This window comes from Odocoileus virginianus, chromosome 1 (assembly GCF_023699985.2).
Source record: "Odocoileus virginianus isolate 20LAN1187 ecotype Illinois chromosome 1, Ovbor_1.2, whole genome shotgun sequence".
Classification (NCBI taxonomy): domain Eukaryota; kingdom Metazoa; phylum Chordata; class Mammalia; order Artiodactyla; family Cervidae; genus Odocoileus; species Odocoileus virginianus.
The window spans coordinates 90,042,513-90,066,057 of NC_069674.1; the positions used below are offsets into that span (position 1 = coordinate 90,042,513).

At 36.5% G+C, this 23,545-nt stretch overlaps 1 protein-coding gene across 8 annotated transcripts in view; it reads left to right on the top strand.

Annotated features, from left to right (window-relative positions):
* The window catches only part of DGKB (diacylglycerol kinase beta), an 824,229-nt gene that overhangs the window by 728,911 nt on the left and 71,773 nt on the right, over positions 1-23,545 (top strand). The window lies entirely within an intron of this gene.

Sequence of the window (23,545 nt, forward strand, 5' to 3'; positions counted from 1 at the left end):
ATCCTTACTGATTTTCTTCCTCCAATATCTGTCTGCTTCTGAGAAGGGGATGTTGAAGTTTCCAACTCTGACAATAGATTTGTCTATTCTTTCTTGCAGTTCTGTCTGTTTTTGCCTCATTTCATTTGATATTCTGTTATTAGGAACACACACATTGAGAATTGTTATGTCTGCTTGGAGAATGTGTGCCTTTATGATTATATAATGTGCTTCTTTATTTCTTAAAATTTTCCATGCTTTAAGGTCTGCTCTTGTCAGATATTTAATATGGCTACTTATGCTTTCTTTTGATTAGTGTTAGCATGATATATTTTCTTCATCTATTTACTTTTAATCTATTAAAATATGTTCTCTTATATTTAAAGTGGTTTTCTCATAGACAGCATATAGTTGGGCTGTAGTTTTTGATCCTCTCTGGCAAGCTCTGTCTTTTAACTAGGGCATTTAGACCCTTGACACTGCAAATGATTTTTGGTAAAGAATCTGCCTGCCAATGCAGGAGCCATGGGTTCGATCCCTGAACCTGGAAGATTACCCGTGCTGCGGATCAGCTGAGCCTGTGCCCCAGAGCCTGGGTGCAGCTGCTGAGCCCACGCGCCCCAAAGCCTGTGCTCTGCGGCAAGAGAAGCCTCCACAGAGAGAAGCCTGTTCACCACCACCAGACAGTACCCCACCTGCCTCAGTTAGATAAAACCTGCATGCGGCAGTGAAGACCCATCACAGCCAAAAAATAAGTCAGTCTTTTAAAAAATGTGATTATTAATACAGTTGGATTAACAGCTGCAATATTAATTGCTGTTTTCTATTTATTGCCCTTTGTTCTTTGTTCCCCTCTTGTCTTCCACTCTTTTTCTGCTTTTTGTGATTTTAATGGAGCATTTCATATGGTTCTGTTTCTGTCCTTAGCCTATCACTTCTGGTTGTGATATTTTTAACTTTCTCTAGTGGTTATTAAAAATTGACCTTCAAACGAAGTCATACCACTTCATGAGTACCCTAAGTACCTTATAATAGCAAGATAATTTTAATTCCTTCCCCTCATCCCTTTTTTCATTGCTGTCATTTATTTCACATACATAAGCACATATATGAATACATTGTTGTTATTATTCTGTTGAATAAGTTGTTATCTGTTAGATTGAGTAAGGATTAGAAAAAAAACATTTTTTTCTTTTATCTTCTTATTTCTTCTTTTTGGTTATCCTTTCTCCATATACATCTGAGTTTCTGACCTGTATTGTTATCCTCCTCACTAAAGAACTCCTTTTAATATTTCTTACAAGGCAAGTGTACAGGCAACATATGTCTTCTATTTATGCTTGTCTAAGAAAGTCTTTATTTCCTTCTCATATTTGAAGAGTAATTTTACAGGGTACAGAATTCTAGGTTGGTGATGGTTTTTGTGGGTTTTTTTTTTTGGTAACACTTTAGATATTTTATCCACTCTCTTCTTACTTGTATGACTTCTCAGGAAAAGTTGCATGTAGTTTTTATTTTTGTTCCTCTCTAGGTGAAGTGTTTATTCCTTAGCCTCTTTAAAAAATTTTTTTCTTTGCCTTTGATTTTCTCTAATTTGAAACTGACATGCCTAGATAGAGTGCTTTTGGCATTTATCTTGCTTGGTACTCTCTAAAATTCTTTGATCTGTGATTTGGTATCTAACATTAATTTGAGAAAATTCTCAGTCATTATTGTTTCAAATATTTCTTCTCTTCCTTTTCTCTTTCTTCTTCTGATACTCCTGTTACATGTATGTTACACCTTTTGTAGTTGTCTTACGGTCCTTAGATATTATATTCTGTATTTTTCAGTCTTCATTCAGATTCTTTCCTCAGTCATCTTCAGTTAAGCCCATAAAGTGAAAGTGTTAGTCACTCAGTCTTGTCGGACTCTTTGCGACCCCATGGACTGCAGCCCCACAGGCTCCTTTGTCCATGGAATTCTCTAGACAAGAATACTGCAGTGGGTTGCCATTCCCTTCTCCTTTTTAAAAATTTCTATTAAAGTGTTGTTTTTTTTTTTAAATCTCTGGAATTTCCTTGGAATTCTTCATTAGGACCCCCATCTCTCTGCTTATATTCTCTATTCTTCCATGCTGTCCTCATTAGAGTACTAGCATATTAATCATACTTGTTTTAAATTCCTGATCTGAAAATTCCAACATCCCTGCTATATCTGGTCCCAATGCTTGCTCCTTCTTTTTAAATTTTCCTTTTTGCCTTATTCTATGCTTTGTAAAGTTTTCTTGATAGTGGAATATGATGTATCAAGTAAAAGAAACTACTACAAATTGACTTTTAGTAATGTGGTAGTGAGGGTAGTGAGTTGTCAGAGAAACGGGAGCATTCTGTAGTCCTACACTTAAGTCTCAATTTTAGTTTTTTTGACTGTAAACTTCAGAAATATTTTTGCTTTTTTTCTCCCTCTTTGCATGGTTCCTTTCTTGAATGGCTTGAAGGGACTGGAGTTGGGTCTTTCCTTTACACGACTCAGTTAAACTCTGGTAATAAATACTACAGCAGGTTAAGCTATGATTAATTAGTCCTTCCCCCTTCCCCAAAAGAACAAAATACTCTGGTATATTTTTAATGGTTCCTTTTAACGTCCCCGTGCACAAAGCCTGAGGGGATTTTTCTCTGATGTTTAATGTGGCAATCTGGTTAAGATCTTGGAGATAAATCTTACAGTGTTGTGAGAGATCCCTATGATTGAAGCCCCCTAGAGTTTTTTAAACTCTGAATTGTTCTTACTGAGCCTCCAGCAATTTATCATTTACCATTTAGCTTTTCCTACCTTAGCAGTGATCCTCACAGCACTTTTTGCTTGTGAGTTGAGGTCTGTTGCAGTAAGCCTAGATTCCCTACGTTTGCCTGTCAGTTGGAGACCAGTTTGATCTGTGTTCTCCTCTACCTGAGGATCCAAGAAGAGTTAATTTTTTCAGTCTGTTGGCTTTTTATTTATTTTGACATTTAAGCTCCTAATATATAGAACCCAAAATCCTCAACTTCAGTAGCTGTTTCTATCCTGTGGTCACTAGGCAAATAGCATCAGTTATAAAATAAAATTAAAATAAATTACAGAGAATCCTGTTTTTAGAGGGATTAATGAGCCACAGAAGCTGATGACATAGCAACTTTAGTTTTCAAAGCCAGAATTTCTTTATGATACTGATATCGAGTAATTTGAGCCCAAAGAACATAAGTAGTTAAACCACTCTGTACAGTAGCTAGTCAGCATAGACAATAGCTTGATAAATGCTGTCTTAATTGATGATACACTTGGCAGGCACAACAAACAACACTAATGAGCTTCACTAAACCATTTTATTTAATATTTTGCACACATAGTTGTCCAGAATTCTGAAGACAGATATGATCTTCTCTGCAAGAGATGAAAGAGAATAGATCAAACTTTAACAGAACTTCAGGTTTAAAAGTGAAAGTGAAAGTTATCAGTTGTGTCTGACTCTTTGCAACACCATGCAGTGTAGTCCATGAAATTCTCCAGTCCAGAATACTGGAATGGGTAGCCTTTCCCTTCTCCAGAGGATCTTCCCAACCCAAGGATCAAACACAAATCTCCCGCATTGCAGGCAAATTCTTTACCAGCTGAACCACAAAAGAAGCCCAAGAATACTGGAGTGGTAACCTATTCCTTCTCCAACAGATCTTCCAGACCCAGGAATCCAATTAGGGTCTCCTGTGTTGCAAGCTGATTCTTTACCAACTGAGCTATCAGGAAAGCAGTTTTCCATTTTAATGAAATCATAGATAAATATTACATATGTATATATGAAATGTGTATGAATTATATCTCTTTGTTCCATGCTTTTGGTATTTGCATATTTTTTTCATTGAGTCCAACATGAAGGACTGAAACAACAAATGAGGTTGCTAACTCTCTCTTTCCCTTCTTCCTCCTTCCTTTTCTCTTCTCCTTGTGTGATTTTACCAAAGTAGAACCCGGTGAAATTCCGTACATGAAACAGAAATTCAGTTGACACATTCCTGGCGAATTGATCTTAGAAAATAATTTTTGTTTATTTTCATTATATAGCCTATTTTTAAAATTTACACTGGCTATTTTTGTTTGGCTATTTACTCATAGATTTCTCTAGTAACTTGCACATTTGGGAAAAATGTTTTGAAACTCAAGTACTTAATTATTATGATTGAGTAAAAAATTGAGAAAAGGGAACTTTTCAAAGTTTAAATCTAGTTTTAATTTCTAGTGTGTTATAAGTGAGGATGAAGTAACCATATATCTCTCAAACTCTCTAGAGTGAGATTTTCTGGACAGGAGTTCATCAAGGTTATGAATAAAGTGGAGTTCAAAGTAGAGTAGACCAGGACTTTGATAACCTGTAGTATAACCCTGGATATCTTACTTGGTCATTAGATAAATTATGTAAACTTTATAGACCTCAGCTTTCTTATCGTTAAAATTAAATATTTTAACCATATGACCTGTTAGCTGCTAGCTTTAAAAGTTTATGATTCTAAGTGAATGTTAAAGACAGAGTAAGTGTCTCATCTAAAAAGGTAATTACAGAAATTAATTCTAATGCCATAATTATTTTTACATGTGATTCATTTCATGTATTATAAGTAAGACCACTGGATATTGATAAGTATTTGCTAATTGTCTGAAAAAAATTGCCAACATAGATTTGGTTGAACCATATGATTCATAGAACTATATGATTCAGTTTGATATGTGTATATATCATGAAATAATTATAAAAATATTTGTTATAAAAATATTTGTTATCATTTGCTTTACGAGGTCTTGATTTAAAATCTCTCTTCAAGAAAAATAGTCATGAGGCTGAAATTTATAAGAGAATTACAAAAAAGAATTACAGAATATCAGTTAAAATAGTTAAATGTGTAATTCCTTTAAAAAATTAATACTGGAAACCATCTTCTCTCTTTATCAGTTTGGTTGTATTTCACATTTCAAACTTAAAAATAATCTAATTTGAAAAGTCTTAGAATCAGAAAGAGGAAAAATATCTATTTTGCTATGTATAATCCTCTTCACATTCGCATGCCAGATGGTGTTTCCTATCAGGTCAGAAATAATGAAGGAATATGACTTTAAATCTAAGAATCTGGAGAAAAGTGAGTAACTAGGGATTACATATTTGTAGTAACATTTTCCCTGAAATTCAACCTTTTGTAATAATTTTTTATTTGCGTCTGTCTCTGTGTGTGGATTTATTTTTGCTTGTTTCATTTCTATTTTACCTTGTTGGGATTCTAAAACGTTATTTTTGATGTGATTAGACATTTCTTCAATCCTTGGATCTCTATAGCCAAGTAACAATTTGACCTTCAGATATTTCAAACTGAAAGTCAGTGAATAGTGTAGAAACTAGAAAATCAATGCCTAATGGGGAGAGAAAAATAAATAGAAATTCTACTAAGTGTGAAGGAGAATAATATTTTTCTAACTCATTTTAGAGAAACTAATTATAAAATTAAATGTCCTGAATTGTTATGCTAAAATAATAAATTCCCTTCATACAAAAATAGCACATTTCATTGGCATAAACCTGGCAGACTTTAGAGTGAATTAGGCATTTTTTATTGCACAGAAATCAAAAAGTTGTATTCTTAGTTAATAAACTCATTTTTATAATTGTCTTGATTTCTGTCAGTTCATCTTAATAGATCACATGATTGTCTTTTTCTTTAGCTAACCTGATCAAAACTAATTCATCACAATATTCTACCAGTCACTGGCTATTTAGTGTCTGTATATAATAATTATCTGGTTCTGTGGCTTGACTGCACCAAGCTATTTAAAAAAAGGACAAACATTTCAAGTAATAAATGTGGCTGACTTATGTAATTATGTAAATACAGTCCCAAATCTCAGCCAAAAAAACACCTCCAAAGTTTCACTTTTGACATGGTACTCCTTTCAGACTTTGTAGTTCTGTGGATTCACTCTCTAGTGAAACTGGTAAAAATTGTTTTAAAAAATTGTCTCCAGAAATGGTCCTAGGGGAGCATTCAAAGTCTCTTAAGTGGTTTTAAGGAAGGCAGACATAGATCATATAATGAACAAATAAGAAACACTCAAAATCTGCTAGAATTATTGTACCCAGCCCCATCAATTGAATATTCAGCTAATAAAGTAGAGGTGTTATAAATTCAGAGAGAAGTATCCTATTGTCCCCACTTCTGCCTCAGAGCTGGAGCTTGGAGATTTTGCAATGGAAAAAAAAAAAAAAAACAGATTATTTTCCACATCTTTCCACAAGAACTGACATCATCTGCAATAAAATGTAGAGACGTTCAAAGTGAAGAATACTCTCAGATGTAGTTGTGGTTATGCAAAAAAGATGGTTGGGAGGAGACTGACAGCTTCAATGGAAATATAAGCTAAATCTTAAATTGGCTACTTCAAGGGGAAGAATCCTGAGAGATGTATCTGGGAAGTGGCTTCCTTGGATTAGAACAAATTTCAAAGAATCTCAGGAACTGTTCTTTCAGATGATCCCAAGTTTGATTGGATCAGTCTGTCAAGCATTTTACACCTCAAGGCATTGTTGAAAAGAAGAGCACAGATAATTACCAAGTATTAGGCCTGGTTGTGGTAAAGGAAGGAGATGAAGAGAGCCCCACAAAAATTCTTGTTGTCCCAGAGCTGACTGTAGCAATATCCAAGACTGTGTTCTTCGAGGAGCAACATCAGAGGCTTCATGCTAGGGGTGTGAGTGGAGAGTTGGTAGTAGTGGGAAAACTGACTGAAATAATCACTAAACAAATAAGCAAATAATACCAAGTCCCCAAGGTAAGAGGGAAGTACCCTGAGTTGCCAAACCACATTATCTAAACTGTCAAGTTTCAAAAAAAAAAAATAAAAAAGAGAGAGACAACTACAGAGAAACCCAGAAGTATGATCCACACACAAGGGGGGTGGGGCTGGGGGAGGAAGACAACAGAAATTTCCTATGATTAAACCGAATGTTAGAGTCAACAGACAAAATCTTCAAAGTAATCACTGTAAATGTATTCAAAGAAATAAAAAAAAGATAAAAGAAGTAAAAGTATGATGACAGTATTATATCATAAAAATGTATATTAAAAAAATAAACACAACCAGAAAATTGAATATTACATTTTATTCAGCTGACTTACTGAGTACTTCAGCGAATCCTGAAAGTGAAAAATTCAGTAGATTTGAACTGAATTAGTGACTTGAAAATTGCTTGATAAAGATTATACAGTTTGAAGGGTAAAAAAGAATTAAGAAAAATGCAGTGCAGAGAAATATGAGACACTATCTAGTGTACCAAAATATGTATAATAGGAGTACCATAAGGAAAGGAGAAAGAAGCATAGATACCATTTAAAAATAATAGCTAAAAAACTTGCCAAATTTATTGAAAACATTACACATCCAGGAAGCTCAACAGATTTCAAGTCATATAAACACAAAGAGGTCCATAGTCAGACACATCACAGTATAAATATTGAATCCAAAGATAAGGAGAAAATCTTCAAATGAACAAGAAGAAAAAACACTGTGAAAGAAAATTCCAATAAGATTAATAGAACAGCGGAAGCCCAACAAAAAATGGGGGGGGGGGGGGCAGTGTATAACATTCTAAAAGTGCTCAAAGAAAAAAATGTCACCAAAAATTCTATATTGAGCAAAACTGTTTTATAAATGAAGGCAAAATAAACATATTCCCAAATAAAAGCATGAGAATTTGTTTCTAAGAAACCCACATGGTTTGAAATACTGAAAGAAAATCTTTAGGCTGAAAGCAGTTGACCCCAGACAGTAACTGGAATTTACCAGAGCATATGAAAACAATAATAAGGTTAATAATTTAACTATAAAATATAGCATATTTATATATTTTTTCTCCTTTATTAACTGATTTTAAAGGCTAAAAGCTTTATGTATTATTTGGCCTGTAATATATACATGTGTAATACTTTTGGCAAAATAATGTAATGGAACTGAGTAATCTAAGCTATTTTGGCTAGGAAATTAATTCCAAATAGTAATTTGATTCACAGGAACAAAAGAAGAGATCAGAAATGATAAGGTTAATTAAAAAAAGCTATGCTTATTTGTTCTCATTTCTTCTCTCAACTTCTTTAAAAGACAGAAAATTATATAATGTGACAATTATAAATATAATATTAAAATATTAGCATTTATAGATATAATTATAAAAATAATATCACAAAAAGGTAGAAAAAGGAATAGAGTTATAAGAGTAACACTTTTATACGTAACTGCAATTGAGCTAGTATTAATTTGAAGCTAATTTTTATAAATAAAAATGTTTATGGTAGGCCTCAAGGCAAATGCTGACATGGCTCAGGAAAATCATGGTGAAAAAGTCTTTAAAGTAATTACATCATTAAATTAATTGAAATACTACATTCAAAGATATTTACTTGCAAAAAAAACAGTAAGATTAAAAAAAGATATGATCCATACCAAAACAGACAAAAGCATAAAAGTAAAATGACAGACATAAATCCAACTAGATAAAAAAGACATTAAATATGACTAGTTTAAAAACCTGATCAAAAAGCAGAAGTTGTCAGAGGGGAAAGACAAACAAAAAAACCATAATCCTACTCTATTCTGTCTATAGAATACATTTTATATTCAAAGGTAAGACTGCTGCTGCTAAGTCACTTCAGTCGTGTCCGACTCTGTACAACCCCATAGACGGCAGCCCACCAGGCTCCCCCATCCCTGGGATTCTCCAGGCAAGAACACTGGAGTGGGTTGCCATTTCCTTCTCCAATGTGTGAAAGTGAAGTCGCTCATTCGTGTCCGACTATAGCGACCCCGTGGACCGCAGCCTACCAGGCTCCTCCATCCATGGGATTTTCCAGGCAAGAGTACTGGAGGGGGGTGCCATTGCCTTCTCCGAAAGGTAAGACTAGGAAGTAGTAAAACTACCTCTGTTCTTATAAAACATGATCTTATATTTAGGAATTTTAAAAAATCTACTAAAATACTATTATAACTGAAATTGAACATGCATGTTGGATACTAGATCATTATATAAAAATCAGTTGTATTTCTAACATTTGCAATTAAGCAAAAACTGACATTAAAAAATGTCATTTTATAATAACGTCATAAAATAATAAAATACTAGGAATTAAAATTCAAAACTAATACTCTGCAAACTAAAAAACATTGTTGAAAGAAATTAAAGAAACTCTAAACATTTCCTCTTCATGAATGAAAAATTTTAAATTGTTAAGATGGTTCAGTTCAGTTCAGTTCAGTTGCTCAGTCATGTCTGACTCTGCAATCCCATGGACTGCAGCACACCAGGCTTCTCTGTCCATCATCAGCTCCCAAAGCTTGCTCAAACTCATGTTCATCGAGTCAGTGATACCATCCAACCATCTCATCCTCTGTTGTCCCCTTCTCCTCCTGTCTTTAATCTTTCCCAGCATCAGAGTCTTTTCCAGTGAGTCAGTTCTTCGCATCAGGTGGCCAAAGTATTGGAGTTTCAGCTTCAGCATCAGTTATTCCAATGAATATTCAGGACTGATCTCCTTTAGGATGGACTGGTTGGATCTCCTTGCCACCCAAGGGACCCTCAAAGTCTTCTGCACCACCACAGTACAAAAGCATCAATTATTTGGCACTCAGCTTTTTTTTATGGTCTAACTCTCACATATATACATGACTACTGGAAAAATCATAACTTTGACTAGAAAACAGACCTTTGTCAGCAAAGTAATGTCTCTGCTTTTTAATATGCTGTCTAAGTTGGTCATACTGTCTAGGTTGGTTAAGATGGTAATACTCCCCAAATTGATCTACAGACTCAGTGTGATCACTGTTAGAATCACAGCAGACTCTTTTGTAGAAACTGACCGGCTGATTCTAAAACTCACATGGAATTGCACAGGATCCAGGATGGCCAAAATAATCAGGAAAATGATGAACAAATTTGAAATATTCACACTTCCCAATTTTAGAAAGTAGTATAAAGCACTAAGTAATCAAGACAGTGCCACACTTGGGTAAGGATAGACATATAGGTCAATGGAATAGAAATGAGAAAGTCATGTGTCTATGGTCAGCTGGTTTGGACAAAGGCACAAAGACCATTAACTGGGGAAATAAGAGTCTTTTCCACAAACAGAACTGCAACAACTGGACAAGCCAGCTACATGTAAAGAGTGAAATTGGACTCTTACCTTATAACATTTACCAAAATTAACTTGAGTCAAAGACCTGAATTGAGGATCTAAAACCATAAGTTTTTTAGAGGAATATATAGGGGTATATCTTGATTCCTAAATTTGACAATGGCTTCTTATGTAAGACACTGGTAGCATGAGCAACAAAAGAAAAAATATATATAAATTGAACTTCATCAAAATTAAAAGTATGTGCTTCAAAGATGCTATCCAGAAAGTGAAATGACAGCACACATATAAAAGTAAATAATTGTGAATCATGTATCTGACAAGAGATTTGTATTGGCAATATATAAAGAGCTCTTACATCTCAATAACAAAAAGATGAATAATCCAATTCAAAAATGGGGAAAGTTCTGAGTAGATATTCCTTTGAAGAAAATATACATATGCTCAATAAGCATATGCAAAAGTACTTGACATCATTACTGATCAGGAAAATGGGAATCAAAACCACAATGAACTACCATTCCATATCCATTAGGATAGCTAGAATTAAAAAGTCAGATTAATAATAAGTGTTGAAGATGTAAAGAAATCACAGCCCTTATACCTTGCTGTTTGGATTGTAAATGATTGCTGTCGCTTTGGAAAACAGTCTGGCACTTACTCAAATGGTTAAACATAGAGTTAGCATGAAAGTGAAAGTGAAAGTTGCTCAGTTGTTCTGACTCTTTGTGACCCTGTGGACTATACAGTCCAAGGAATTCTCTAGGCCAGAATACTAGAGTGGGTAGCCTTTCCCTTCTCCAGGGGATCTTTCCAACCCATGAATCGAACCCAGGTCTCCTGCATTGCAGGCAGATTCTTTACCAGCTGAGCCATAGGGAAGCCCAAGAATCCTGGAGTGGGTAACCTATCCCTTCTCCAGTGGATCTTCCCAACCCAGGAATCAAACTGGGCTCTCCTGCATTGCAGGCGGATTCTTCACCAACTGAGAGTTAGCATATGACCTAACAATTACACTCCTAGGTATATTTCCAAGAGAAATGAAAGCATGTGGTCACACGCAAAGTTTTACATTAATGTTTATAGCAACATTATTTATAGAAGTCAAAAGTTGGAAACAACCAAAATATCCATCAATGGATAAATAAAATATACTCATACAATCAATTATTATTCAGCCATGAGAAGGAATAAAGTATTGATACATGCTACAACATAGATGAACCATAAAAGCATTATACCAAGTGAAAGAAGCAAGTCACAAAAGGCAACATATCATATGATTGCATTTATATGCAATATCCAGAATAGGCAAATTTATAGGAATTGAAAGTAGGTTAGTAATTGCTGGGGAGAGAATGGGACTGAGAGATTTGGGGATTAGGGACTAAGGCGACAATATTAAAGGATACAGGGTGTCTTTTAAAGGGTATAAAAATGTTCTAAGGTTTAAGTATACTGAAAAACACTGGATTGTATACTTTAAATGGTTGAATTCTATAGAATGTGAATTCTGTTTCAATAAAGCTGTAAAAACAAAACAAAAGAAAACAAACAAAACAGTCTCTACCCCAGGTGGTTTAGCTACTCCCTCAAAGTATGTAGTATGAAAGGTCCATAAGTGGAAAAAAATATGATCAGCTTCCCCTTATCTTCCTTTAGGCCGTCTCTTATTCATTATAGGCAAGAGCCACTTCCAAAGTAGATCAGGTCTTCATTCCTATTAGCATTTGACCTTTGGTCAATTCACAGCACACAAAGAGCTTTCTCTGGCAGACAGTTTTAGACCACCAACAAATTCACCTATGAGGTCGAGCAACTGTCATTGTGGTTTTTACAAATTTTTTACTAGAGTGATATTTTTATATAACTATTGAGTGCTTTTGCAAAATGATTTCAGTGTTGAGACATATAATCTTGATCAAGATTTATAACTCTTTTTAAAACTACCTTTTATATATGATTTCAAGAATCATAACTAAGTTAGATTAGAGCTCAAATTTATTATCTATTTGAAAAAGATTTCAAATTATTTCTCCATTTTCTATGAGTAAGCCAGTACATTCCTTTTTCTGTTCTCTATTTTGAACATATTAATATTAAATACCTCATATTGAAAATGATTATTCTTTTTGCTCAAATTCTTTTTAAAAACCAGTCATAGGAACATAAAGTTACGTCTATCTATGTTTATATGAATCTACCCTACCAAATAAAACTTATCGTATTTCAAAGTCAAGTGAAATTTAACATTTGCCCATTAGTAAGGACCCTAACCTGCCTCTTGAGAAACCTGTACGCAGGTCAGGAAACAACAGTTAGAACTGGACGTGGAACAATAGACTGGTTCCAAATAGCAAAAGGAGTACATCAAGCGTGTATATTGTCACCCTGCTTATTTAGCTTATATGCAGAATACATCATGAGAAACGCTGGGCTGGAGGAAGCACAAGCTGGAATCGAGATTGCTGGAAGAAATATCAGTAGCCTCAGATATGCAGATGACACCACCCTTATGGCAGAAAGTGAAGAGGAACTAAAAAGCCTCTTGATGAAAATGAAAGAGGAGAGTGAAAAAGTTGGCTTAAAGCTTAACATTCAGAAAACTAAGATCGTGGCATCTGATCATGGCATGGGGACCAGATGGGGAGACAGTGGAAACAGTGTCAGACTTTATTTTTTTGGGCTCCAAAATCACTGCAGATGGTGATTGGAGCCATGAAATTAAAAGATGCTTACTTCTTGGAAGGAAAGTTATAACCAACCTAGATAGCATATTAAAAAGCAGAGACATTACTTTGCCAACAAAGGTCCATCTGGTCAAGGCTATGGTTTTTCCAGTGGTCATGTATGGATGTGAGAGTTGGACTGTGAAGAAAGCTAAGCGCCGAAAAATAGATGCTTTTGAAGTGTGGTGTTGGAGAAGACTCTTGAGAGTTCCTGGGACTGCAAGGAGATCCAACCAGTCCATCCTAAAGGAGATCAGTCCTGGGTGTTCATTGGAAGGACTGATGTTGAAGCTGAAACTCCAATACTTTGGCCACCTCATGCTAAGAGTTGACTCATTGGAAAAGACCCTAATGCTGGGAAGGATTGGGGGCAGGAGGAGAAGGGGATGACAGAGGATGAGATGGCTGGTTGGCATCACCGACTTGATGGGCATGGGTTTGGGTACACTCTGGGAGTTGGTGATGGACAGGGAGGCCTGGCATGCTGCGATTCATGGGGTCGCAAAGAGTCGGACATGACTGAGTGACTTGAACTGAACTGAACTGAACTGAAGGACCCTAACAGAAAACTAATTAAATACTCAAGTAAGCCTAATTTGAGGATGGTTTATTTACAAAGGACTTACACAGGTAGGACCAGGGTATCAGATGCAGTGAAGTTGTTACCACCTAGACCTCAACGAATGAAGGGAGGAAGAGGGTAAAAGGCAAGTGGGAAAAATAATGAAAGAGAATGATCTGCCTTGAGAGATGCATAACTTTCTCTCAAGGCTCAGTTCACCTAGAAGACTTGTGGTGACTTCACACGGGGGGAAGGAAATGAAATAGCTTCAAGTCTGAATGGAAATTTTCATTCATCTATATGTGAAGGAATAATGCCATTTTTTTCAGATTTGTCTATACCTTTCCTTTAACTTATATGAGGTCCGTTTTGCTGTTTTCCATTTATGTTCTAGCCAGATCTATTGTAATTACCACTATGACCTCATCACAGAGTTTTTTCTTCCAGTTTTATTGAGATATGATTGACATAGAGTACTGCACAGGTTCATGGTACACATCATATTGATGTGACATAGATCATGAAATGATTATCCCAATATGTTTAGTGAATGTATCTCATAAAGTTACAATATTAAATAGGAAAAAATATTTTTCCTTTTGTCGAGAACTCTTAGGATTCACTGTCTTAATAACTTTCATATATATCATACAGCAGTGTTGATTACCTATATCATATCATACACTACGTTCCTAGTATTTATCTTATTATTGGATTACCTAATTCCCCCTCCCCTGATCCGCTACCTGTGGTAGCAGTGAATCTGATCTCTTTGAATTGTTTTTAAAGTATAATTTTCTACAACACTTTGTTAGTTCCTGTTACAAAACAGTGATTTGGTATTTCTTGTGTTTCAAGAAGACCACCAAGATAAGTCTAGTTACCATTTGTAGTCAACCTACAGAGATATTAATAAGTATTGCCTATATTCCCCACATTGTGCATTGCATACTCATGACATTTATGTTGCAACTAGAAATTTGTACCTGTTTATCTTGCTCCCGTATTTCTCTTCTCTGCTCATGCCTGGCCCCTCTGGCAGCCACCTCTTTGTTTATTGTATCTGAAAGCTTGCTTCTGTTTTGTCACATTTGTTCATTTTTTTTTGTTTGTTTCTTACATTCCACATGTAAGTGAAATCATACAGTATTTGTCTTTGTCTGACTTATTTCACTTAGCACAATTCTCTGTAGGTCTATCCATGTTGTTGCAAATGGCAAGATTTCATTCTTTTTTATGGCTGAGCAATAGCCTGTTGTGTGTATGTGTACATATGTATGTATGTATGTTTGTGTGGATGGATATATACATGTGTGTGTGTGTATATATATATCTGTATATCACCTCTTCTTTATCCATTCTTGGGCATTTTGATTGCTTCCATATCTTTTGGCTATTATAAATAATGCTACAGTGAACATCAGGGTATATATATCTTTTCTAATTAATGTTCTCAATTTCTTTGACTAAATATCTGGGAGTGGAAATGCTGGAGCATGTATTAGTTCTGTTTTTAATTTTTTGAAGAAACTCAGTACTGTTTTTCCTCATGGTTGTGCAATTTACATTCCCACCAAGAGTGCATGTAGGTTCCCTTCTCTCCACATCCTGACCAACACTTGTTATTTGTTGTTTTTTTTTATAGTAGCCATTCTGATAGGTGTTGGGTGATATCACATTCTGATTCTGATTTTCATTTACCTGGTAACTAGTGATGTTAAGCCTCTTCATATGTCTATAGACCATCTGTATATCTTCATTGGGAAAACATCTGTTCAGCTCCTCTATCCTTTTTTAATCAGGTTGGATTTTTCAACAATGAGTTGTGAGAGTTCTTTGTATATTTGGGGTACTAACCCCTTATCTGATATATTGTTAGCAAATGTCTTCTCTCAGTCTCTAGGCAGATTTTTCATTTTGTTGAAAATGTGCTTCATTGTGCAAAAGCTTTTTAGTTTGATGTGGCCCCACTTGTTTATGTTTGCTTTTGTTTCCCTTGCTGGAGGAGACATATCCAAAAAAAGTATTTCTGAGATGAATGTCAAAGAGTAAAATGTCTATGTTTTCTTCTAGAAGTTTTATTATTTCAGGCCTTACATATATATCTTTAATCTATTTTGAATGTATTTTTATGCATGGTGTGCAAAAGTCCAGTTGGATTCTTTTGCATATAGCTGTCAAGTTTTCCCAACACCATTTAATGAACAGAGTATCATTTTCCTATTGTATACTCTTGCCTTCTCCTCATAGATTAATGGCTCATGTAAGTGTGGATTCATTTACAGGTTCTTTATTCTATTCCATATATCTATGTGTCTGTTTTTGTTCCAGTACCATACTATTTTATACTGTAACTTTGTAGTATATAATCTAAAATCAAGGAGATGATAGCTCCACCTTTGTCCTTTATCAAAGATTGTTTTGGATATATTCTTGTTCTTTTGTGTTTCTGTACATAGTTTAGAATTATTTGTTCTAGTTCTGTGGAAAAAATGCCATTGGTACTTTGATTGGTACATTGGTACAATTCAAGAAATTGCCTTGAATCTGTGGGTTGCCTTGGGTAATATTATTTTAGCAACATTAATTCTTCCAGCTCATGAGCACAGTATATCTTTCCATCTGTTTATGTTCCCTTTAATATCTTTCATCAGTGTCTTCTAGTTTTCCAAGTACAGTTGTTTTGCCTCCTTAGTTAGATTTATTTCTAGGTATTTTATCCTTTTGAAGAGATTATAAATGGAATTGTTTCTGTGATATTTTGTCTAAAGTTTTTCTCACATTTTCTGAAATGATCACATAATTTTTATTCTCCAATTTGTTAATATCCTCTACCACATTGATTGATTTGCAGATTGAACCATCTCTTCAACTTTAGTGATTTCCACTATTCTGCTTCCAGTTCGCTGATCCATTCCTCTATATCATCTAATCTACCCTGATTCCTTTTGGTGTGTTTAGGATGTCATTTATTGTCTTCTTCAGCTCTGTCAGGTTCTTTATATTTCCTAACACTTTGTTAAAAACTTCTAACTTCTTACTGTGTTCAAACATTCTTCTCTCAAGCTCTTTGAACATCTTTATGATCTTTACCTTGACCTGTTTATTGGGTAGATGGTTTATCTCCACTTCACTTACTTATTCTGTAGTTTTGCCCTGCTCCTGAATTTGGAGTATAGCCCCCTATGACCTGATTTTGCTTGATACTGTTTTTATTTCTATACATTTGGTAATTTGGTTAAGTTTCCTGATCTTGGAGAAGACTGTTGTAGATGTCCTTTGCATCCCAGCAGTGCATTCTGCTCATATCACATTTCTGTATGCTCTAGGGATGCCCTCTATATGGGCTGCATAGGCCCTTCTGTTCGAGCAGGCTGATTACTGTGGTCAGTCAGATAGGTTTGGCTGGCCCCTGGTCGGGCTGGTTGCCATACCCTACCTTGTATGGAGGCTGTGTGGCTTCTGGTTGGTGAGGATGAGTCACAAGGCTGATGTCGGTGGAACCCCAGGGGTTCCTGCGGCTAGTCCTGGTGCACAAGTGTATGCAACTGAGGGCGTGGTGGCAGAACCGGAGATCCCAATCTAGTGTTGGCCTTCTGTTTAGCCGGCCAGTTCCTGACATGGCTGGTTGAGAGACCAGGGTGTCCCAAAGCTGGTATTGGCCATTGGTGAGTGGGGTCAGATCCCGGAGAAAGGTCCAGGGTGTCTCAGAGCTGCTGTTGACTTGCTGGTGGGCGGGCTTGTGCTCACATTCAGCTAGCTCCTTGACCTGAGTTGTCCCAATACGAGTGTAGAAAAGCTGGGGTTTGGGGCCCAAGCCTAGTATCAGCAAGCTAGAACAACATTTAAAAATGGCATTTGCTAGCTACAGTGTCCAGGTGGTAAAACACGCTCCCCAAAATGGCTTTGTGTCCCCAAGATGAGCTTCATTTGCCTCCAGCCTTTCTGAAGGCTCTCCAAGATCTGTAGGTAGATTTGACCCAGGCTCCTTTCCAATTATTGCTTTTGCCCTGGGTCTTGGTGAATGTAACATTTTGTATGCATCCTTTAAAAAAGGAGTCTCTACTTCCTACAGACCTCTGCCTCTCCCCAAAAGTAAACCCCACTAGCCTTCAGAGGCAAACGTTCTGGGGTTTTGTCTTCCTGGTTCAGAACCTGGGCTGGGAAGGTCAGTGTGGGGCTCAGACTCCTTGCTGCTCGGGCAGAATCTGTGCAGTTGCATTTATCCTTCCATTTGTGGGTTGCCCACCCTGGGTATGGGACTTGACTTTACCATGTCTCCTCCCTCCTACTCATCTCACTGGGCTCCTCCTGTATAGATCTTTTCTGCTTTTCAGGTCTTTCTCATCAGTAGTTACTCTGCTAACATTTGTAATGTTGGTGCTGCCGTGGGATGAGATGAGCTCATGATACCCCCTACTCCACCATGTTCACCACTCCTCTCCATCTCAGCAGAGTACCTTGTGATGATAAACTTTTCAGTGCTGTGTGTAAAAATAGATCTTTCCTGGCTTCTCGAGGCACCTGAATTTCTTGACCCCTGCCACTCTTCTCGCTCATACTCTTAACACAGACTTTTAGGTAAACCTGATATGTTTAATCATTTCAGAATTTGGCAATGATCACAAAAGATTGTAAATACTTTACTAGTTCAGATTAATAATAAAAAATATCTATGATACTGCTTTTCCTATAGGTTAATGAAAATGGGAAAAGTAAAATAACAGAGATTGCAACTAGAGTACAATCTTCAGATATTTGACATCTGGCAAAAAATCCATATAACATGGAAGCAAACAAAAATCCAAGCATTAAATTTAATTTGGGTAGAGAAAATCAGTGGACAGTTACTTACTATTATTAAAATTATTACTGGAAATATATTATTTACAAATAAAACTGAATTATTTTCACTTTTTAGAATTTAATATCCAAATAGTACTTTAGAATCCTCATGCATATCCTTTAGAAATATAATGTACTTGGGATCTGTAAGTTGCCTCAGAGACCTTCTAGAGCTTTCTCTAGTTTTCTGAGTCATATGTTCAGATGTAAAGAGAAAAGTGACTTTCTCAACCCCTTCAAGTTTTCATTAAGTGGGCAAAATGAAATAGGAATCTAGGATAACAATTCAGGAGCATTTTTTATATCATAGATTTATGTATTTTTTTAATTGAAATGTAATATGTAAAATTTATAAAAATCAAAGTGTTAGTTGCTCAGTCATGTCTGACTCTTTGTGACCCCATGGACTGTAGCCCACCAGTCTCCCCTGTCCATGAAATTCCCCAGGCAAGAATGCTGGAGTGGGTAGCCATTCCCTTCTCCAAGGTATCTTCCCAACCCAGGGATCAAACTCAGATCTCCTGCATTGCGGATAGATTCTTTACCATCTGGGCCACCAGGGAAATGTATAGAAAATATGTACTTTTGAAAAGGAATAAATATCATTCACAAATCTTTCAAAAATAACTATGAGCAACACTTTGGTGCAGATTCTTCAAACTATTTTCTGAACTCACAATCCTTTGTCTCCAGGCCCCTCCCACATGTACTCACTGACAAAAGTGGTAACATACCATTTCTATTTTCATAACCATAATTTTCTTTCTATAATTTATAATATTTAAACAAAATTTCTCATTCATGACATTAAAAATACACTAGCATAACTTTGAGAAGTCCAAAAACTATTGGGCATAGCTGAAATTGGAGTAATGTTCACTGTATTTTACCCATGTCATTCTATTCTTTCCTAAATGTATTCCTTACCTTCAACTTCCAACCTGATTAAAAAGGTAAAGATCAAAACTGTGTTCACTTATTATTCTTTCCCCTTGTAGTATATTGTTCATTTCCTTCACAGTAACTTGCCAACCAGTCCATCCTAAAGGAGATCAGTCCTGAGTGTTCATTGGAAGGACTGATGTTGAAGCTGAAACTCCAATACTTTGGCCACCTGATGCGAAGAATTGACTCATTGGAAAAGACCCTGGTGCTGGGAAAGATTGAGGGCAGGAGGAGAAGGGGACGACAGAGGATGAGATGGTTGGATGGCATCACCGACTCAATGGACATGAGTTTGGGTGGACTCTGGGAGTTGGTGATGGACAGGGAGGCTGGGCGTGCTGCAGTCCATGGGGTCACAAAGAGTCAGACACGACTGAGCGACTGAACTGAATTGATTCTTTATAATTTGTTAATCTTAGTTTTTTTTTAATCTGCTAATGTTATTAGACAGTAAACTCAACAAAAGGCAGGAATGGTATCTAATTGTTTTCAACCCTTTGAAGTTCTAGCACAAACCTTGACACATAGTAAGATCTTGGTAACTATTTGTAAGTGAAACTACAAGTCAATCTGCTTAAGGAAATAATATCCAGGCCATGTGCACACTGGCACATTCATAGAGAAAACAAGCTTAGCACTCTATAAACAAATATGTTTCAAAATGTTTGACTTTAGTGAATAAAACACATGCCTTCTGAGTCTTATTTCTCTCTCTGTATGTACATGATTTTAGTACATGGAGAAATAGCATCAGTATTAATCGTATTAGATAAGACCTCAAATCCAAAATTAGATTCAGTTCAGTTCAGTTGCTAAGTTGTGTCCGACTCTTTGCAACCCCATGAGCTGCAGCACACCAGGCCTCCCTGTCCAACACCAACTTCCAGAGTTCACCCAAACCCATGTCCATTGAGTCGGTGATGCCATCCAACCATCTCATCCTCTGTCGTCCCCGTCTCCTCCTGCCTTCAATCTTTCCCAGCATCAGGGTCTTTTCCAATGAGTCAGGTCTTCGCATCAGATGGCCAAAGTATTGGAGTTTCAGCTTTAACATCAGTCCTTCCAATGAATATCCAGGACTGATCTTTAAGATGACTGGTTGGATCTCCTTGCAGTCCAAGGGACTCTCAAGAGGCTTCTCCAACACCACAGTTCAAAAGCATCAGTTCTTCGGTGCTCAGCTTTCTTTATAGTCCAACTCTCACATCCATACATGACTACTGGAAAAACCATAGCTTTGACTAGACAAATCTTTGTTGGCAGAGTAACGTCTCTGCTTTTAATATGCTGTCTAGTTTGGTCATAACTTTCCTTCCAAGGAGTAAGCGTCTTTTATATTCATGGATACAGTCACCATCTGCAGTGATTTTTGAGCCCAAAAAATAAAGTCTCTCACTGTTTCCACTGTTTCCCCATCTATTTGCCATGAAGTGATAAGACCAGGTGCCATGATCTTAGTTTTCTGAATGTTAAGCTTTACGCCAACTTTTTCACTTTCCTCTTTCATCTTCATCAAGAGGTTCTTTAGTTCTTCTTCACTTTCTGCCATAAGGGTGGTGTCATTTGTATATCTGAGGTTATTGGTATTTCTCCCAGCAATCTTGATTCCAGCTTATGCTCCCTCCAGCCCAGCATTTCTCATGATGTACTCTGTATATAAGTTAAGTAAGCGGGGGTGACAATATACAGCCTTGACGTACTCCTTTTCCTATTTGGAACGAGTCTGTTGTTCCTTGTCCAGTTCTAACTGTTGCTTCCATACCTGCATACAGTTTTTCCAAGAAGCAGGTCAGGTTGGATTGCTTGCTTGCAAATCCCATCTCCAGTATTAATTAATTAGGCCAGTTAATTAACTCTACTTTAGTTTTCTCATCTGTAAAATAGAGATACTAGTAACTTCTTTGGGGGACAATTTGAGGATTAAATAAGGTAAAACATATAAAACAGCTATATACTACTGCTTCTCTTGGGCTTCTTGGTGGCTGAGATGGTAAAGAATCTGCCTCCAATGCAGGAGACCAGGTTCGATCCCTGGATTGGGAAGATCCCCTGGAGAAGGGAATGGCAACCTACTTTGGTATTCTTGCCTGGGAAATCCCATGGACAAAGGAGCCTGATAGGCTACAGCCCACAAGGTTGCAAAGATTTGGACATGAATGAGTGAAAGTGATTTCCATTTCCATACTTACTCCACTTATTAAATGTTCTGAATATTGATATTATTTTTATCATTATTATCATTATTATTGTGGGCTTATCTGCATGCATAGACTGCTATGAAATTTAAGAGAAAGAAATTGTGCATGTAAGTGATAGAAAAGAAAGAACATTAATATTTGTGCTTACCATGAGCCTGCACTTGGCTTAGCTGGTAGGGAATCCACATGCAATGTGGAGACCTAGGTTCAATCCCTGGGTTGGGAAGATCCCCTGGAGAAGGGAATAGCCACCCACTCCAGTGTTCTGGCCTGGAGAATTCCATGGACTATATAGTCCATGAGGTTGCAAAGAGTCGGAAAACTGAGTGACTTTCACTTCACTTCACTTCATACTTTGTGAAGTGCTTTTACTGTATTATCCATCTTTTACTCTTACAAAAAATTTGTCTTAAAACTTTCATTTTCTCCCAGGTTTGTCATTAACCAACTTGTCACACATGCATGGTGATATAACAGGTTCCTCTCTTATGAAATTGTTTTTATTTGCCTAACCTGAAACATTCTTGTTTCCCACATATGAAAAATCCCACTGCATGCCTCAGCCAGCAAATACATGTCCACGTTGTCTTTGAGGCTCCACTCAAATGGCACCTCTCATCGTAACCATTGTCTTCATGCTTCTGTCTTATCATCTGCCATCATGATGAGGGTAGGTGTTCCTAGATCAGCTCCTCCATTTCACCATGAGTTCCTCGACATGTTTAGCAGCCATCCTTGCACTTGGATGGTGCTTACTGTGTGTTGAGCGGGAGGAGGAAGAGAAGAGCGAGAACAGGAGGGTAGCAAAAGCCACATCAGCACTGTGCGACTCTGAAACCTCTGAAACAGTCGATGGGATCTTCCCTCGGCTTAATGCTGTTTTTCCTTAGCTCTTATTAATTTGAAGTTAGTTTAGCTGAGGATAAAGAAGTAGTTCACACACTTAGTCTTCTCTTGCTATTTTCAAATTTGTGCTGCCTTCCTGCTTGTAGAACCATGCACCACACTTGAAGTTTCATTGTTTTGTTGTAATAATGTGATGGAAGAGCACAAAATAATGGCAAAAAAAAGACAGATTTTGAGAAAATATATTGTGATTACAAGAATAAAGTATACAATATGTTTGTTGCAGAAAAGGGAAGAATATGGAATTAAAATAACTAAAATAAGAAATAGGTATTGATCCTACAACCCAGAAATAACTGCCATGTAAAATTTCTGTATGTTTTCTTCCTATGCTTCTATTTATTTTGCAGTGTACAACCAGAACACATTTTTAAAAATTTCTTATTTCCGAAATATGAAATCATAATAAATTTCTTTGGAAATATAAACTTGGAATAGCATATTGAATTTGATTTTATAAACGAACATCCCCTAAACAAGTCTATGGCATATTCAAGAAAGGGAAAAGCTATGTTTGCTGTAGAAAATGATGACAAGAGGAGATGTTATCTGGCCTTCTCTGAGTCATCCTGTTGGGAATGGGGCTTGGGCAATCACTGCAAAACTGCTGATATTATGTCTACTACTGTTGCTAAGAGTATAAAACTAAACTTCCTCTGTAATCCAGGAGTCTTGTGTCTTCCACCAACATTTATAAAACTGTGGTGATGACCATATAGTTTATGTTCTCACCATAGAAGTATAGAGAATACCATATTCACCTTATTATAGCTACTGATGCATAGTTTATAGTTTATTTCAAGAAAGGAGCAAAGTGGTGAGCAGGGAGAAGAAAACATGAGGCCGTGTTGGCTCTGTCAAGGGTTTGGAGTTTTGTCTTGAGGATAATCAGAAACACTAAGTGTGCTTAAGACCATAAAGAAAGCTGAGCACTGAGGAATTGATGTTTTTGTACTGTGGTGCTGGAGAAGACTCTTGAGAGTCCGTTAGACTGCAAGGAGATCCAACAAGTCCATCCTAAAGGAGATCAGTCCTGAATATTCATTGAAAGGACTGATGCTGAAGCTGATGCTCCAATACCTTGGCCACATGATGCGAAGACCTGACTCATTAGAAAAGGCCTTCATGCTGGGAAAGATTGAAGAAAGGAGAAGTGGATGACAGAGGATGAGATGGTTGGATGGCATCACCAACTCAATG